This window comes from Cryptomeria japonica, chromosome 5 (assembly GCF_030272615.1).
Source record: "Cryptomeria japonica chromosome 5, Sugi_1.0, whole genome shotgun sequence".
NCBI lineage: Eukaryota > Viridiplantae > Streptophyta > Pinopsida > Cupressales > Cupressaceae > Cryptomeria > Cryptomeria japonica.
The window spans coordinates 673,725,864-673,740,524 of NC_081409.1; positions in this window are offsets into that span (position 1 = coordinate 673,725,864).

Genomic DNA, 14,661 nt, shown 5'->3' on the forward strand with positions numbered 1-14,661 from the left:
ATCATCTCAACACATTCAAAATAAGTTATTTTAAACATATTTTAATTCATTTTATAAGTAGTTTAATCCACTTTTGCATTTAAACTCATGAAACAACACTAGGGGCTACCTTGAGAAGCATTTCAAATAGTTAGTTTGGCAATCCATTTTCTTAATAAAGTTCTTAACCTTGAATTCCCTATGCATGCATAAAGGCACAAAGTGACAACCAGGATAGTGGTGAACTATGTGAAGGGTATGGATTGTGTCAATGTAGGTGTTTAGCCTTTTTAATGATATTTATTGTAGAACTTTAGGGAAACAACCCTTGGTTTAGTAAAGTAAAAAGTGAAGGAGGCTTTTACCCACCTCAATAATTGGTCAAAAAAATTCCTTGCCTATTCATAAAGTTGAAAACTTTTTCCTTGAGTTTGACACCATTAACACTTAGGCAAAGGCTTTTCTTTGGGTATTTAGGACTTGAAAATTTTAATCACAAAAAATTGGCATTTTTGTCAAGGAGAAATTAACTAGGATGAATAATATTAATGTGATGGGATACTAACTTAAGAATGTTCTAGGGTTGGAACAAAATTAAAGATTTTTTGTTGTTGTGATGAATTGAGAACTGTTAATTGCCTTGGAGATCAAGTGTGCTTCAATAATTTCTCTCATTTTCAGGTGGTGACTCTGTTGCTATCGGATCAACATTTTGTTCAAGATATGTGCCCCATTTTTGTGCAACAAATCCATTTTCATATTGGTGGAGTAATAGGTGAAGATACATGAAGTTGTTTCCTCTCTTCTTCTCATGATACATTGTTTTTTGCTTATAGAGGTGCAACTACAATTCAACCAATTATGAATTTGTAATCATAAAATTTGAGTATGAAAGTGATTCTATAGTTTATACCTCATAATCCTATTATTATAATGCACACCATAAATGCTATTATGATGAGTGTGACTCAAATTACTATACGATACATGATATTCCAACTATAATGTCATACTCTACCTCTCATTTCTTCTCAAAATTTGCAAGAAAGCAACACAAATATTTTGATAATCATATTGAACTACTTGAGTCAAGGTTGAAATCCAATATTCAGCCTAACATTTTCAAAATAAAAGTTCTTTACTTTCATGCCACTCCCCTAGACACTATTTACAAATAGCTAGACATCCATTAGGTTGATTATGAAATGCAAACCATGGATGAAAATGTCTTCAACCAAATGCCAAAAAAAAGTAAGAGGAAATTGAAGAATTTGGAAGCTAAGAGTTATTAAGAAGACCTAAGGAAGAGACTAAATGAAATATTTGATCAAACTGAAGAGCAAAAAAAGAAGAAGAAGGATAAGCCACATGGTTGAAATCAATTGATGTTGACATAAAGGCTTGTTCTTCTTTCTTATCAAGATTTCTGACATAAGAACATCTAGAGAAATTTGAATAATCTTGCATCACCCAAAAATACACTTCATATTTTACTTTATTCAAACATAAAAGATAGAACACATTGTATGAGATAACATCAGTCCTGGTGGGAAAACATAGTATGGTGTTGACCAATGGGAAGACCAATGTAAGCCCCAATATTAAGGATAAAACAATTTTGGAATATTCACATTTTTTGCCTTTGGATTCAACTTGTAGTACTTTTTTGCATCAACGTTTCGAATCACACTATGTGATTCATCATTAGGATGAGGGAGCTATAGGAGAAAATTTGAATCACACACCTTGATTTATCATTAAGATGAGAGAGTTGTAGGAGCTCTCTCAGAGCTCTCTCATCCTGATGATGAATCACACACCATGATTCATCATTAAGATGAGAGAGTTGTAGGAGCTCTCTCAGAGCTCTCTCATCCTGATGATGAATCACAGAGTGTGAGTGTGATTAGAAACACTATTGCAAAAAGTTCTACACGATTGAAACAATAAACAAAAGATACGAAAGACAATAGATAGTAGAAAACTAATCTCTCTAATTTTGTAATATGTTTCATAAGATTGTGGACTAACAATTTTATAAGATTGTGGACTAACAATAACTAGCCTTGGCTAATAACCCTAGACGACATGACCCTAGCTAAACGAGTTGGTGATATTAGTAATTTTATGTCGAGAAAAGTACCAGTTTTGTCAGGAAACATCACGAGAATAATAGACATTTTTACGTATAAAGCATGGGCAGCAGGTACTATAAAAGCAGTCATGTTTTTCATGAATCGGGACAGCTACTATAAAAGAAGTCATGCAATTGCATGGTGAAATGTTAGAATTGAATAAAAGCAGTCAGTCAGCTTAATTTCATACTATATATCGTGCAATTTCACGAGTCTCTGAAATTTGAGAACCCAATTTCACCCACCACCTTTGTACTCCAAATCATTTGACCTTCACCAGTCATTTTTAACTGACTATCCAGTCTGCCATTAATTATGTTTACAGTCGATCAGAGTATAAGAAAAATGTGAAGAAATGGAATATTGCATTTATAATACTAGTACTATGACGTCCCATTGACGGATAGAATAGTGGTTATTAATATCAGAAGTGACAATTCACAAATAGTAAGGTTTAAACAGTTGATGTATTCTGTTTACTATGGGGAGTATTCAAAGCTTTAAATAACAACAACAATCATTAATCTGTAATTATTTTGATAGGTTGTTTAGTACGTAAAATTATTAAATTGTAGATAAAATTATTTACAATCAGTAGTGACGATCCGTAAACAATAAGGTTTAAAAAGTTGGGACTGATTTTTTTCAATTATCTATCGAACAATCAGAATGTACCTGTGATCTTATTTATTAATGAATCAAGAATAAAAAAATTGTATTGTTCTGATTTTCAAATTCACGGATAGAATAGTGGTTATTTATATCAGTGTTTATAATCCGAAGTGACAATTCACAAATAGTAAGGTTTAAAGAGTTGATGTACTTTGTTTACCATGTGGAGCATTCAAAGCTTCAAATAACAATTAAAGGATTTGATTTAATTTATTTGTAATTATTTTGATCAGCTATTTTGTGGGTAAAATTATTTACAATCAATAGTGGCAATTGATAAATAATAAGGTGTAATTAGTTGGGACTGACTTTTTTCAATTGTCTATTGAACAATCAGAATGTGCCTTTGATCTTATTTATTAATTAATTGAGAATAAAATAATAGTATTGTTCTGATTTTCAAATTATTCAATAAATACGATCAAATATGGAACTAAAGGTACATTTTGTTTGTTGGATAAATGTTACCCTGACTTTGTTATGTGAAATATTCAATGCTTCAAATGACAACAATTACAAGATTTGATACTTTTGAGTTTGAACTTAGTCTATAATATTGTTTTTGATTAAAAAAGCAGCGTTAACAAGGGCGCTGACCCTTTACAAAGCAAAACCCCAAAAGGACAAAGTCGGACAGGCCAAATCAACCTGTCAAACCATCAACAACCCAACCCAAATCAAGAGGGGGGAGAAAACCCCGAATCTTGACAAAGGAGGGCTTGGGAAAGGTGATTAGTCTATAATATTATTGTTTTGTTTGCCCCACTCTATTTTCAATGGCTTCCTTTTCCAATTTAATTATTATTATATAATGTATATTCACATTCTTGTAATGTAATATTCATTGTTGCTTGCTTTTTCTATTCATTTCAAGTTCTATGAATGAGGTGATGCTTTAATAGTTTGTAAAGATATCTTCTCTAACCTTTTATGATAAACAATTTATTTTTTAAGGCTTCTTGTTCATGAGGTTGATAGTGAAAAAGAAAGAAAAAGGGAAAAAATCTTTCATATTAAATTTTGATAGTGTTATTTATGCTAATTTAAGTTTGATTGGGTTATATTTTCTCTTACTTACCAAGAATCTTTATTAAAGATTCATGAGGTTTGTTAGGTCACAAAATAAATTATGAAGTAGAATGGAAAGTGATAATTGTTAAGTTGTTAATGAATTTTCTAATAGATTGACACTAATCATAGTAGAGGGATACTTAATGAATGTGATTAAAAATATAAGAAAGATCAATTTTGAAATTGAAAGCTTGATTATATTTTAGAGGAGGCTATTCCATTATGTATGTGTTTTTATTTTTATTTTTTTTGTATTACTTAAATAAAAAAATTAGATGGCAAACCTATTGGATAATCAAAAAGAGGATCTATAACATTTCACAACCTTAGAAATTCCTAATTTGTTTATAATGATGTGTCCCTTTTTATGGCCACCCACCTTTCTTCAATTGATGGGATGTGACTAAAGTTTTGGATATTCCCTTAACATGTGAGCAAATATAATGGATCATGTTAAGTCAATTTTTTGTAAAGGTTGTTGGTTGTTTCTTAGGGTGCTATTGTGGTTTGGTACACTATTTGTGGTGTTGCATTTATTTAGTTTTCTGGATTTTCTTATTAGTACATATGATGGCTTCTTTATGGCCCACGAGATTGTTGGCTTGCCTAAAGATTATCTTAAATGCAATCATGTCTCTAATCACCACTTTAAGGAGATGATAAGGTTCCCAACTTTCATATTACCAAATATTGTAAAAGGCATATTATGCAATGATAGGTTGACCAATCATGGGTCTTACTCTTGAGTTATGATTTTAGTTGATTGCTCAAATAAAATCTCATATGCTACTACCCATACAAGTAAGGGGCTAGTTAGAGCTTATTTTGTTGCCCCTAGCCAATACATTAATCAAGGGTGCAATAATGGTAGAAGTGGCAAGTCTTGACCCACCTTAAATAGTGCCTATACATGAAGGGGCAAAGGGGACAAATTAGAAACCCATGTATTCTTAGCTATAGGAAGTCATAATGGATTGGAACCCTTACTATTTTATGTCAAGGGTTGTGCTTGGTAATAAAAGAGTCTCTTAATGTCACATCATAAGGTTTTAATCAAAGTTTCTAGTGGTTTTACCCTGCCTCACCTCGAAGATAAAATGATTGTGTGAGCTATAAAAATGGTTGATAATATCAAAGGTATTTAGTTTTAAGGTGTAAGTTGGGAATTTTGAGATAGAAAATAATTTAAGATAATTTGTATCCAAGTTCCTTATGGAATGAATTCCTCAATAACCCCAAACTTTGACTCTTAATATTTCCCTTCATGTATCTTTTTTAGGGTTGGTGATGTGGATATACTTTTATTTTCTTTCTTTGAGAATGAGGTATGATGTACTAGTAATCCTTGATCCCTAACAAGTGGTGTGGATTCTATGGCATCATTGATCCCTGACTTTAAATTTTTTGTTTCATATGTATATCTTCAGAGTTAGTTATGTGGGGTTCTCTAATATTCTTACTTTTTTCATGAGTTATAAGGTATTCCCAACCCTTAAACCCCCAAAAATCAACAACTCATTAATTCTACACTCACTCCCACCTACCACCCTACATGACCTAGAGCACCATTAATAGCAATATTTATGTTGCAACTACTCCAAGAGGGTTTCTCACTTAGATTTAGTTGTTCATCTCAAGGGCATAAATTCGCCCACAACTCCAACAATAAAAGATGAAGGAAACATATGTAGTAATTAATATGTAGTTGAATTCCAACTCCTTATGGTTCTCACATTGCCTCTAGTATTTCATTTTATTAGATTTATCAATCTCCTTCTTACCTTGTACACCATAAATAGAAGGTACCACTAATGCTAAAAATAGTTGTAATCATAAAGAAGAAGATTTTAGCATGCCTCCAGATATCTTTGCACATTTATAAGAAGTGATCTCCAAACAAAGGTATTGAGGTTGATGATGTCAAATAAACTGGTAACCTATGTAATAGAAAATCAATTTGTTCCTTTTCCCTATGCTACATAAATGTGATAAAAAAGATTTTTATATATATTGTTTTATTCTCGAAATCCTTACTAATAGCTCTCATTCCCATAATAAATCACCTCTAGAAGATCAAGTATTTGCAGTGTAGCCCACATAATTATCTTACATTCTACATTTCCAACCTTTTAAGTTTCTTATATATGATTCGATGTTTCTATTAATATCCACTTTCTTTAATGTCACCAATTGAAGGTCTCAACTATTACAAAGAAAGATATAGAAAAAACTTGATCCTTAAGGATGTGTCAATCATTTTTTTCCAAGTTATTTCATTTTAAAAGGATATTTTAGATTTAGTAATTCTAAAATTCGCTTGCCCTTGAGGAATTGAGTTTTTAATCTTCTAACTAGCAGAGAATTTATCGATTTACTAGATTAAAGGCATAAACTATGTTTTCCTATGATTTAAAACTGCATTATTGCCTCATTTATCACAATTCCATTTTAGATTCAACTTTTACGTAGTTTTATGTAGGGTAACTCATTCACAACTCCATGATTCCATCTTAGACCTTGTTTTACATAATTTCATCAAGACCAACTCTGTCAACACCCCATAATTTTGTTCAAATTTAATTTTTACATAATTTTATACTCGTATTCATTATAAAAGAAAATCAACCCCATAAATTAATGATTGCATGCCATATTTACACTACTTTCACCTTTACAACAAATCCATTAATAAACTTATATAATTATGACCATAAATACATTTGTACATATGCTACATAATGACAATGAGTATCTATATATACATAGCACTATTTTACAGGTACACTTAATGACCTTCTGTGTAGATACAGAAGATATTAATCTAATAGCATGCAATTAGAAAAAAAATTGAAATTGAAACATAAATAATCAATCAATATTCTATTGATTTGGGTGCACTCCTGAAGCTGTGTATATTTCCTAGGAGGGAAAAATATTAAAGTCCATTAACTCTGCTGTCCATTTCTGTGTTGGGCATTAAAGAAATATCTACTGAAACATGATTTTCTTCGTGTTCTTTCATACATAGTACTGAAACCTTAACTTTTAACTGGTAGTCTCTTAACATTCAATACAACTGCCTCAGCCATTGCCATCGTTACATTCCATTCTTCAGATTTCGAAGAACAGACTGAATTAAATACAAATAGTGACACACAGCCCTCTACCTGAAATTCTGCAGCAACCTTTAAATGCTCTTCTGATTTATCGTCACAGTAAATCTGATAAGTACAGATATATCCATGTATCCATCTATGAAGTCATTCATAGATGTATCTATTCTGGTTTCAAAATCGCAGTACAGATTGACTAACATGCATGTTAGTCGCGCGTTTTACACTGTCGATTTTGCAATAAACGGCTGCGATTGATTAACTCGCATGTTTTACCATATAGAGTTTCTTAGCTGGGTCTTCTTTTAATGGCGTCTCCTGCCAGTAACCCCAAGATTTTGATAAGAGATCAGGATAACTGTAGAGAGTGTGACTTAATATAATCTGATGATCTTTAGCAAACTATTCAAAATATTTTGGAGTGTTTTTATTAGAGTTTAAAGTCAATTAGTATATTTATTTTTAAAGGATATAGGAAAAGTACATCAAAATATTATATTTGTTTATTATTCTATTTTACAAATTATTATATTATAATTAATATTAAAATATTATATATTATGATATTGTAATTAATATTAAAGTATTATTGAAATGTGATTATATTATTATGTTTTAATATATTCTTGTTATTATAATTTTGTACTTTATATTTTCATTAAACTCTTTACAAAAGCAAAAAAATATTTAGTACCAAATCATTACTATTATATTTTTATATTTCTATTAAACACGTGACCAAAGCAAAAGAATGTATTAAGACTGCATTACAATTATTGTATTATTATATAATTATATTTTTATCTTATATTGGTTCTTATCTTTATCTTTGAGAAAAAAGTGGATCTTATATAGAAACACTTTCAATCCTCCATAATTAACAATATAGTTTGTCGATGACACTATTCTTTTTGGGATTTCTTCGGTGATTGAGGCTAAGGGATGGAAGTCCTTCCTCAACTGCTATGCAAATGCCTCGGGCCAGCACATCAATTATGATAAAAGCCATATCTATTTCTTTCACATGGAGGATAAACTTCAAGCTAAAATTCAAGGGATCCTTGGATCCCAAATTGCCTCACTCCCTAGCATCTACCTTGGACTACCTCTCACTATCAAGGATGTCTCCAATTCCTTTTGGACTTCTATCCTTGAGAGAATGCAGAAAAAACTGGCAGGGTGGAAAGGAAGATTCCTAAGTAGTGTAGGGAAGCTCCAACTGTTGGCCACCTCTTTGTAAGGAATTGTGGTGTACTTCCTCTCCCTTTTTAAAATATCTGCCACTATGGCTAACAAGTTGGAACACATCCAAAAAACTTTCCTTTGGACGGAATTGGAAGAAAAAATAAGGCTTGCTCTTGTTAGTTGGGATAAAGTCTGCTACCCGAAACTGAAGGGGGGCTAGGAATCCGCAAAATAACCCACTTCAATAGGGCTATTATGACTAAAACGGCTTGGAACCTCATCCACAAGGATCTGGATTGGGGACATATTATGAGGGCCAAGGCAGCTTCCTTTCTACTTTGAATGAAGAGGGATTACCCAGAGGGTCCAAAATTTGGAATAATATCCTCAATTGAAGGGAGCTTATATCTCAGGGCATGAAATGGCTCATTGGTAATGGTAGAAAGATTTTATTCTAGGAAGACTGTTGGCTTGGGGGAAAGCCCCTAATCTCTTATCCCTCCCTTAGATGGATTAAAGATGTTGCAAAGGGTTTCTTTAGGGTCTGGGTCTCCAGTTACTTCTTCAATAGCACTTGGAAGGTCATCTTTGATTGTTTCTTGGATCTACCACTCCTACCTGTCACCATGGAACTACAAAATTTGCTAGATAGGGTTAGACTCCCACTCTTCCTAGGGAGGACAAATTTATTTAGAAATGGAACCCCATAGGGGAATTCTCTGTTAAGATGGTCTACCATGGCATGATCCAGGACCCTATCCCCCTGGTGATGTGGAATGAAGTTTGGAAACCTCAAATTATCCCCAAGATCATTTTTTTTCTGGTGGACTTCTCTACATAACAGAATCCTCGCTCAAGAAAACTTGGCTAAACGTGGATTCTGGTTCCCCAATAGATGTGTCCTTTGCAAATCTGATTTAGAAATCTCTCCCCATATTTTCCTCCATTGTTCCTTGGTCAAAGCCCTTTGGGGGATAGTTTGTAGTAAACTCAACCTTTGTTGGATTTTGAATGAAAATCTAACTGATTTGTTGCAGAAGTGGAGGGGCCCCTCTTCCAACCCACTAGTTTTACAACTCTGGAGACAAATTCCCCCTCACCTCTATTGGATAATTTGGAAGGAAAGAAACAAAAGGATCTTTAGGGATAATGAGGCCTCTCTAGAAAGTGTCTTTACCTGTTTCCTTAAGCTCTTACTAGAAAATATCTTCGTTACTCGAGTCAGGATGCTCCCTAATCCACCCTCTATTAGGAATTGGGAGACTACTCTCTGTTGGAACCTTCCTATCTCTTTTTCTCACACTAACAATTCAAAGCTTCTCCTAAGGCAAAATACCAAGTGGTCCCCCCGGCCTCGGGTTGCTTCAAAATTAACTTTGATGGGGCTGCTAAAAATGGTCTAGCTGCAGGGGGTGGGGTCATTAGAACCCATAGCGGGGCCCTAGTTGCAGCCTACATGGGTAACATGAATGGTCACACTAGCAATCAAGCGAAGGCTATGACCTTGGCCTTGGGGGTCTATTTTGCCCTCTCAATGGTCATTACAACTATGGATATTGAAGGAGACTCTAACCTTATCATTAATGTTGTCAAAGGGTGGAACAGACTCAATTGGTCGATTGAAGGTATCGTTAGAGATATCATAAGACTCATTTCAAGACTTGACTCCTTTCGTGTCATGCAAATTTATAGAGAAGGAAATGGGGTTGTTGATGGTGTTACAACTCTCATATTAATGAGCTCAGGCCTAAAATGCTGGAGGAATTCCCTCGCTTTGCCTCTTAATGTTAACTCCCTCTTGAAGGGAGATTCCTCCAAGCTTACTCCTCATGATTAATCTTTCTTGTAGTTTCTACTGCATTCTTCAAATGCCTTTCGAAGGCCTCTAGAGGAACTATTTTTTAAATTTGAACAGGTACAATCCTTTGATGACTTGCACCAATGGTCTGCTGAGCATGGACTGCCAGCATGGTTACCAAGTGCAAGGTGTACGGCATGGTCACCCTTGGGTACACCCTCCCATGGTAATTCCTTATGATGGACCTTAAGTGTGATCATACATATTTCAATTGGCTTGGTTGGATGGGTTTGATTGGTTGTCGCATGCAATTTGTGCCACGTGCCCCTTGCATCCATTTGAATCGAGATAGCTTTGATTTCATGATGATTTACTATGTATTCCCAAGGTTATTTCTTAAAAGGCGATTAAAGGTTCACACAAACTTCCTAATCTCAAGGACATATATGGTAATAATTTCACTGCAAGGCGCATTGATCACAATATCATCATCAAAAGCTCCGACTCCAACAAAAAACTTGTTTTATTTTTGCTAAGTGTTATTCTCTCGACACTTACTTTGTGTTGTTGCTAATGTCTACTACTAGTAATACTCTCTCTTCCAATACTATGAGGGTGGACAGAGTGTGGTATGAACTTGACAACCCAGAGGATTTCAAAAAATATGTGGTTGTGTGGAATTACTATGTTAAAGGCGGGGTGGTGGAGTTCATAGAAATCCCTATCGTCCATGATGAACAGCTCTTGGTCCAATTTGTGAACTCCTAGATGGACAGAAGGGTTTTTGTTGGTGGGGTCTCTTTTGATGTCTCTGTGGAATCCATTGCTCGAGCGACGAGCCTTTCCTTAGATGAGAGAAGATGGAAGAGAACCAGTCATGTTGCCAACAATGAGGGACTCAAAATATTTTTCAAAGGCAAGGAGGAACTAGTGAAAATGCAAGGTGGGTTTGCCAAAGAAGAGTTGAAATACCCTTGTAACCAGATTTGCATGATGATTATGAAATATTTCACGCTGGAGGGTCGTTACAAGGTATTTTATTACTATCACTTTCCCCTGCTTAACCATTTTCTCAATAATGATCTCCTTTGCTTGTCATTTTTTCTACTGCATTTTTCGGAGGTTTCTATAAAGTAATCCCTAGACCCCAAAAATGGGGATAATCTACCCATCCCTTTGAATCAGGGCCTCATTTACAGGCTATATAATTTCCATCTATCTCTATGCCCTCCCAGGAACCTCATGATTTTCCAACCTTCGTTGGCTGCTTCACATCCCCTCTCGGCCTTCCCTAGTGGCCTCACTCTCCCCAAGATTTTTCAATTTGTGAACCAAGCTTTCACTACCCCTCAGTTCCCCTCCTCTATCTCTATCTCAGAGATTTCCCCGCACTTTGTTCCCTTTTCCTTGGCAAGGAAAGATAAAACCAATACTCAGACTAAGGGAAAAGAGAAATCCCCCTCAAAACATAAAAGAATTGTCATTGACAATTCTTCTTCTTATGATTTCTAGATGATGAAAACCGTACCCCGTAGATTGGAGGAAGGAGGAGGTCCTATAGAATTTCTTCCAAGGGTTCCTTGAGGAAGAAGATAAAAAACCAAAATGTCTCTAACTCTGATGAGGAGGAGGAGGATGCTCATGGTAAGGCTAGGGGTGTTATTTTTGGGGTAGAGGGTGGTGAGGAAATTAAGGTATAGATACATGGGATTGAGGAAGGCATTTCTAGGGCCCCTACTAAGGTTGGGAAGGCTATGTTTGTTGAGGAACCTGTGGACCAAATTAACCTTGTGGACCCTAATCAAGTTAAGAATATGATGGAACTAAACATGAACACTGCTGGAGACCGGACTATTATTGTCCCTGAGGATGATGTGGCTAAGGAGGTAGTGACCCCTAAGAATGACAAGGAGAATTTGGGAGTGGATCAGGACAATAAGGAGGATAACAAAGAAGAGGAAGATATTCCCCAGGGGATCCTTACCATTGAGCAACTCCAGAACATTGGTGGTGAGTTCAAGGACCTTCTAAAATGCATTGATAGCTTGGGCCCGCTTATGGAGGTTAAGGACATTAGGGAAGAGATAAAGGCGATCAAATGCAGGATGGATGAACATGAGAAGAAAATCATTAGTGTTAACCATTTATGTTTGCAGATGTTGCACAACTTAGCGTTAACCCTCCCCATTTTGTGGGAGCATAGTGCTACTGATGATGAAGATAAAGATGAAGCTAGGGAGTTGTATAAATTTTTGTACAATTACTGGAATAGGGTCATTGAGATGGCAGGGGTCCGCAAGTCGGCCCTTAGCTGATTTCTTTCTAGTCTTTGTTTTGCTTGGGGTCCCCCTTGTTTTGTTGCTCGAAACTCTTTGTTTGTTTTTTATTTTAAATGAATATTCTTAGTGTTGTTTAAGCATTGTTTAAGTGTTGTTATGGTGTTGTCTACAGTTCTTTCTATGTGAAGGGTTAGCGCACTGGTCCTCATTTCTTTTTTAATAAAAAATAATATTATTTCTAATCTACTATTGTTATTTTAATTAGTTCATTTTTTAATAATATGGAGTTGTATACCTAAAATAAGGGTTAGTCCATTAAGAGCATAAGAAAACAAGTATACCAATGAAACATTACATGAAGAGGATCTAACAAATAAAACAAGTTACATGCACCACCCTCTCAAACCGTTCCATTGTTCTCTATCTCATAGGATTCCTAGAGTCACAATTGCTCTCAAATCATTGAGCATTTGACTCTTGGAATGACAACTCCAAGAATGAGTGATGTGTGATAAGGTGATCTATATGAAAAGCAACTAAGATATATATGATGATTAACAAAGTTACTAATATAGATTTTATGCTATGATAATGAAGCTAACTATGCTATGATATGGATATTAAGCTATACTAACATGAATATGTTATGATAATTATATGAAATGCTTCTAAATGTTAAAGATTGTGATTAAACAAAGAGAGGCAAAGCTTAAGGGTTGATGAAATAGACTATAATATGGATGCATGAAACTTGGATCATCATAATGAGAGAATGAGGCCTATTTATAAAAGAAATGGGCAATTGGATGGTTAAGATTGAGTAATCTAAACAAGGGATAGGATTGAATGATATTCAATCCATGTTTACAATTTTCACCAATCAAATGGTGATAATTGTCAACATGAGAAGGCTTGAGAGGAGAGAGAAGGGGCATTAAATGCCTGAGAAGCCATGGTGGTTACCCTAGGGGGTTTGGTTAGGGTTGAGTAAATGGATAAATCTTTTATCCAAAGGATAAACTCTCTTGCAAGAGTTAAAGGGATAACCATGGCCAAAGCAATGAATGCTTGAAGAGACCCATGAGTTGAAAAAGATGGTTAAGTTAGAAGAAAGTCTCTAACCTGAGGTAGAAGGTGAATTAACCATTAATAGTTATGTAAGAGCCTTTAATGGTTTGGAATACTTTAGAGGTTAACCAATTGAAGACATAAAGCCTTTAATGGTTATTAAAGACTTTGGAGGTTTTTGAGAAGTGACATTTTTCTTAAGGAATGTGCAAATATTTATGAGGGGGATTAGGCTAGATTGGAATTGACTAAAAGAATCTAGAAAGGAGTTTAAGAATGCAAGTGGATTTTGTAGGAGAATGCAAGTGGGAGGAATTTTGGGATTTTCAATTAAAATAAAATCATTTATTTCAATTAAATGGTGCAACTTGCATTTGTAGGAAAATACAAGTGGGTGGGAGGTTTATAAATAAATATTGATTTATTTAAATCAGAGAATGGATTTAATTAAATGTAAATTTGATTAAATGTGGCAAAGGGGATTTAATCAAATAAACATGATTTATTTAATTAACAGAAGAATTTGGCTAGGTGAATAAAATCAAATAAATTGAATAATTTATTTATTAATAGTAGAATAGTGGAAGGGGTTAATTAATTAAATATTGAATTTAATTAATAGCTAGATAGAACAAATGATAAATTAATTAAATATTAATTTAACTAATAGTTGGATAAATGATAATTTTAAAAAAAAATCATTTAATTGAGTGGACAAAAATAGGTGTCACGGGAGTGTTCAAACTTTGTAAATAAAATTTAAATTTAGTCAATGTATGTAGAGCTTTGCATAGAGATGGATCTAATATTCATGTATCAAGATTAAATAGTGAAAATTCTAATTTTGTTCATAGATATGTCTATGATAAATTTATGATGTAAATTATAAAAATATTATTGAACATAGAGGCCCCTCCATCATTGTGTCAATAAGTCCACCCATATTAGTTCCTTAGTGAATGACAATAGTTGTACTATTTTTCTAATGTCCAAATAGCTATAATTTTGCAACAGTGAAATTTATATACTCATTTTATTTTTTAAATTATGTTTTGTATTATATCCTAATTTATATACCTCCAACTACATCACAAGAAGATTAGGACAATAAAAGATAAAAAAGCATGTAGGGGCTTATTAGACTCTATTTGATTAATTTAATGTTATGTATTGAATGTGCATGAAGAGACTTCTTGAACCTTTGGAAGAAAATTGAAGAAATTTATTTGACTAAATTCCTAGTAAATAAATTTTCCCAAAAAAGGTGGTGTAAACCCTTAGGATGGAGGATTCTAGGTCTATGGCTAAACATCTAATGCCTTGGATATTTTTGTTACCTAGTCACAATCTCCAAGAGTAAA